Source organism: Amblyomma maculatum, chromosome 9 (assembly GCF_055883805.1).
Source record: "Amblyomma maculatum isolate TAMU_Amacu chromosome 9, ASM5588380v1, whole genome shotgun sequence".
NCBI classification, from domain to species: Eukaryota; Metazoa; Arthropoda; class Arachnida; order Ixodida; family Ixodidae; genus Amblyomma; species Amblyomma maculatum.
In genome coordinates, this window is record NC_139352.1 from 37,729,852 (window position 1) to 37,735,851 (window position 6,000).

A 6,000-nucleotide genomic window follows, 5' to 3' on the forward strand; every position below is an offset into this window, starting at 1 on the left:
GCAAGAAAAGAAATCTTGCTTATTTAGTACCACAGTGTGTACTGTATGGAATCCATGTGCACTGTAAGGGAATGTTCGAAATGAATAATTGGTAATTATTTGAATTTCAAATGTTTAAGGAGGTAGTACATTTTATTTCTTGCAGAAATTCGATAGGTAGAGAGAATATTTCTTCATTCTGATTTGAAGAAGCGCTTCGAAACAGTTATTAGGACAACAATGAGATTTATATTGTCTGGTTACAACGTCATCTACGCAATAATCCTTCAGACTACATTGTGATAAGGGTACTTACTCGTGTATCAGATATGATACACCATAGAGTTAGGGGTAAGTTTTGTCATTTCATGTAGTTTAATAATTTCATTAGCAAGAAATAAGTTCACTGCACTCAAACCATTTTGCATACCTTTGCGAGTTCAGACTACTTCCCCTTTCTTATTAGTTACTGATTCTAATCGTAGTAGTGCCATTAAATTGTATGGCAGACCCGAAAGTGGCCTCCTGCGCTCATTCGAAAGCCTGTGGTAGCCACAGTTGACGTGTACTACAGGTAACTAGAGAATGCACTGCCTGTCATAGAAAAAGACATTTTCTAGTTAATAGGCGGAAGAAAAATATCGCGAAGGTCTTGTGTTGCGAAAACAATGCAGTAAATACCAGTTCTAGATGGGCGCCAAGTGCTACAGTCACAATTTTTTCGAACAGTTTTGTCTGCAGGTCTAAAGATGCCATGGAGATGTTTTTGCCATGGAATTGCCGTTCGGAAATCCATGATGCAGTTCTCGTTCAGTTAGATCAGCTTAGGAGAAATTTTATATTTTCACAAAACAGCCGCAAACTCATTGTGTATCATATACGATACACAACAATATTTCGCAAAATTTCGAACGGGACACACTCCAAAGTTCGATTTGATCCCCAATGTTTTAACCTGTAATTAAAAATCTTCCCGATACGATTGCCGCCGTTCTTCATATCCAGAGTGCCATTTATGTGAATGACATCATCCTCTGGTGCAGCAGCATTCACCCAGGGCGTCAACAAAGATTGAATTAAACATGGCGTGGTCATTATAAAAGCCAAATTGCCGGCGTTCGGACCGAATAAACCCAGAAAGCAGCCTGCGCTGTTGCTTGCAACCACAAGGGAATGGCCGCTGATGACTAACGGTTTCTCGTTTGAAATTTTACAATCTCTTTTTTTTCCACGCCAGACATATATTTGCATCCTTTGCCCCGCTTGGTAACATGCTGGGAAGCTCAATGGGGAGACCAGCAGTCATCGTTAAAATAACGTTAACCATGAACCCTGCAATTACCTGCACCAGCCATGCACTCAATTGACACAACCTCCAAAAGGCTGTCGAGGCAACCGTGCTCTCACAAGCCATGTATGCTTAACCACAGCTTCACTTACAAAACGACGCAAGAAAAGGAAGACAAATCAGATAGCCTTTAGTAAGCGTTTACGCATGGGGTAGGATTTCAGTAATATGCCTCTATACTATTCTACAAACAGCTCTGCGGAACACAAGAATAACATCCATCGAATCCAGATGCTCAGCCACCGACTAGGGACTAGGAGCCGTACCAATTTTAAGCGACAATGTTTCTCTGTCTCCAAATCTCCATGCTTGGCTAGCGAAACTGAACAGTCCTAAATGAAAATCCACCTCGTATACACCAGCATTAGGAGAGATACACTTTCATCTGGAGTACGTTTATTGGTAAATATTACATGCATATACACGTTATATCTTCGCATTAGGCGTTTTTTTTTTTTTCCTAAAGCTTACTTTGCTAGTATAGACCGTTTACAGAGAGCACACATGCAGAGAAAAACTTACAGCTTACTCTGTAATCGAACCCGTTCCTAAAAACCATCAATGTCACGCGTTGTAGTGAGATCACAAGCAGACCCTTTCACGTGCCACATGCATTGGTGACAGCCTTTTACTAGGCATTCTCTATATTTAACTGTTCCTCTCTCCTTTCCTCCAAGTTGACTTCCGCATCCAGACTGCGAAGTTACCAATGCATATTAATGTCATACCAACAAAAAATATTAAGCTCGAAGCGGTATTTTGGAGCTGGAAGACGGTGGCATCTCCAAGCTCAATTTTTTTAACGCTTTCTGTCTCCGTTCTCACTTTAACAACGAATTAGCCTTTTTTAAGAGCAAAAAGGCAAGAACCGCATGAGCACCCTTGGGTACATTTACTCTCAATTCCCCTTTTAAAGAACCTAACCTTGCTAAAGGTGCCCTCCTTCTCAACATTTTTTTCTAGTCCGCGCGTAGTGATCAGACTTGCCATTCCACAAAGCAAGAGGCATTGCGTGCCTTTCGGCGTTTTGAATGTGTGAGGCATTAAAAGAGGGGGATGTGTGAAAGGTCCGAGGAGTGAGAAAGGCACAGGAGATAAACGAACAAGAGGCTGCCGGCGAGATACGAGTGAAAGGAGAGTGAACTTCACGGTGTCGTCTAGCTCCGGCGCAGGGGTTTCCGATGGCTTGGCCGCCGATGCATGGTGTAGTCTTGCTCCGGCGCAAGGATTCTGGCATAAACTAAGGCACGTGTTTTAAAGCACTCCTCACAACAGAACAATTCATTCTAAGAGAAGATCACACTTGCCAGTCAGTGGCACCGATGCGCACTTTTTCGCGTCTAATTCATTTCGCCCCCGCCCCTTCCTCCCTCTCACTGCCCAGCTACACCCCCTTGAGCACACGCTGCACCTCTCTCGCGACGGCACTGGTGTGGCTATTAATGTCTACGCATTCATAATGAATTCTGTGCAGAGAGGGAAGGTCAGTGTGTGAACGCATGTCTCTGAGAGGGCTTTCTTTAGACAAGCACTGATGCAATGCTTGTAATATTCCCCCGCCAGAGTGGCGCAGTAGTTACGGCGCTCGACTACTGTTCCCAAGGATACGGGATCGAATCGCGGCCTCAGCGGTCGCTTTTCTGTGAAGGCGAAAAGCAAGGCGCCCGTTTGCTGTGCGGTATCAGTGCACGTTAAAGGACCCCGGGTGGTCGAAATTTCCGGACTCCTAAACACGCAGTCTCTCATAGTCCGAGTCGCTTTGGGACGCTAAACTCAGCAAACGAAACCAGCCTGTAATATTTTCGCCTTTTATCAAAATAATGCACCGATCAATGGTTAATATGAGCTTAATAAGATTTTTATATTTTCGCTTGTTCGGGGGCGCTACATCTGCTGTTCTTTAACTTCGGTGCAGCTTTCCAGTCTTACTTTCGCAAAAAAAAAAATGTCACTGAGCGCCTGAGACGGCACTGAGCAGCGTGGCAGTCGTTTTAGCCGAGACGCCCAAGGGAGGTAAAATATCTTACCAATTATCTGGTAAGGACATGACGTATAAATTCAGTAGTAAATGTTTTGCAGAATACTGAATGTTGAACATTGTTTGTACTCCCAACCAGCATGGTCTGAGCGCGCTTTTACCTTTTTGGGCAATATTGAAAAAGAAATGTTTCATGTGTTACTCGGCTTGTAATCTATTGACTTGGAGAGTAAACTATGCTGTTCACGAATAGCGTTAGAAAGGGAACTGATTTCAAAACACGAGCCGCCAGCTGAAGGGTCTGTCGACACGTTCTACCCAGTGCAGGCAGTCAGGGCGCTGTAAATAAACTACATGGTTATATTTGCATTTTGTAGCACCTACAAACACATTGGTTATTGACATGAAGTTGACGTGCTGTCTATCATCTCTTTGTACTCAGCAATAGCGGGAAAGTGGCACCTTGGAGCCGGGTGCAAGCGCGCCGACAGCCGTCGAAACCAGAAGGCGCCAAGGCCGGCGATGGTGGCAGTGTCACAAAACCAAATATGGTCGAGCCCATGCTCTTGCGCTGTAAAGCGTGTATGAATAAGTAAAAACATTCTTGATGTATTTAGTATCCTTTCTAGAACACGAGATGACAATTGTTACATAATGTTAAAGTCTTGTAAGGCCGCCTCGAAAATGATCCCGAGATTTTAGCCAGGAACACGGAACGCTGGTATGCGGGCTAATTTGTAATTAGGTGCTTGTCATGGTCAGTCTGCCTCGTTACATTTGCAGCACTCGCAGTGCCATCGCTAGTGGCAAGGGTCTTGCCGTCCACGTCACCTCCGGCAGCAAGGGCCGAGGCCTCTCTGTCAGCATTTGTCTCCGCCTTTCCGGAGGCGATGCCATCGGAGGTGGTCACTCCCATCCCATTGACGCTGCTCGTGCCCGAGTGCTTGGCCAGCTTCATCCGGGAGACGATCAAACTGAAGACGATGGTCACCATGACAAAGATGATGAGCACACTCGCGATGATGGGCACGGTGGCACTGCGGTAGAGTTGGGTGGTCATTTGCTTCTTCAATGAACACGAATTAGCGCGTTGGGAGCTTTTCGGGGACGTTAGCTGCGCTGCACGGGTTAAAACGATCGCGTCACAACACGGCGAGGAGGAGGCGAAAAAGACACGCTCTTTCGTTTCCGTATCCTAGCAGAGTTTCAAAAGACGTTCAATGGGTCCCGTTGGTAGCTGAAAATCTTGATTACTAGTGCATTAGGAGAAATGGACAGACCCCAAGTTATGCTGAACTTACACCGGAATATCGCCTAAATCTCCGCTCCTCTCCCATTCCCAAACGGATGCAATCGGGACACCAAGCTGAGAGACGGGCCGACCGAGCTCGTCAATTCGAGAAACGCTTCAGCGGACGCCCGGACGTCACGTATACGGACCCCTCTAACCCAGCGATGGTGGCGGTAGCTCTCGCCCCTCATCGCAGCTGGTACACAGCCTGTAGCATTCGCAATACAGAAATGAAGTTGTCATTACGCTACCGCTAACCGACCCTCATACCAAAGTCGTCATCAGTGATTCTCAACAAGCTATCCGCAACTACGACGCTGGGCGTATCTCTTGCCAGGCGTTACACATTCTACGTTCTACAGCACCCTCTTCCACATCTCGCTTACTTCTCTGGGCTCCAGCCCACGAGTCGCTCAGCGGAAACCCCCAGGCGCACATTCTAGCTCGAGATTTCAGCTACCGAGCCGAGAGTACGATCAGCCACCCTGCTTCCGTTGACACTAATATCTCACGCGCTTCTCTACTCACCACTTACATGGACATACTCCAGCACTACCGGCTCCAAAGATGCACATATCCTCCCGCACACCGTGATCTAACAAGACGCGAGACCGTCCAATGGCGCAAACTACAAACTGGCAGCTTCCCACACCCCTCTAATACAGCAGGATCTTTCCGGAACAGATAGCCCCCATGTGTAAACACTGCTCAACTCAGGCCACTTTTATACACATGGCGTGGACTTACACACGCTACAACAGACAACTCGAACACCCCAGAGACGTGGGAGTCTCTCCTGCGTACTTCCGAGCCAGCAGACTTTTCCAGCGCGCGGTGGAGGCCGCGACATCCCAGGGGATCCCCGCCGACCTCTAAGCCAGAGCAACCGGTCCTTTGACTGGTCCCCTGTTTTTGGGTGCAATAAAAGAGTTCACCACCACCACCAGGGCATAAGAGAACAGGACGAACTCTTGGCTTTCACTTAATGTTTGTTGTAAGCCCATTTAGTAGGTAAGCATTTTATCAAGCATTTGCAGGTGGGTCGGGATTGATAAACCATTTTTAGTAATGAGCCTCTCCTCGCATGTGCATGTCTTGGACATGCGTCAAAAATTCATACATCTGTTTAAAGGTGTCACGGACGGTGCCCACTTATTGACCGCATTATGAATCTTCCAATTCTCTATTTCCTTTACCTTAGGCGAAACGGCCCCACCGTGAACCACCCTTATAATTATTTTAGGGGTCAAATTCAGTTCTGTACGCAATGGCAGGAGGAGCAAGACATGAATGTATGTTTGAACCAATTTCTCGCGAAAATTAAGTCTGCGATATTCCTTCTTGCACTCTTTCTGAATATAAAGGCGCTTACTAATGTTTTAAAATTTTCAAAAACGAACCTTT

General features: G+C 46.3%; 1 pseudogene; it reads left to right on the plus strand.

Annotated features, from left to right (window-relative positions):
* LOC146178866 (uncharacterized) overlaps positions 1-5,472 on the plus strand; it is a 307,017-nt pseudogene extending 301,545 nt beyond the window's left edge.
* Positions 5,473-6,000: the final 528 nt, after the last annotated feature.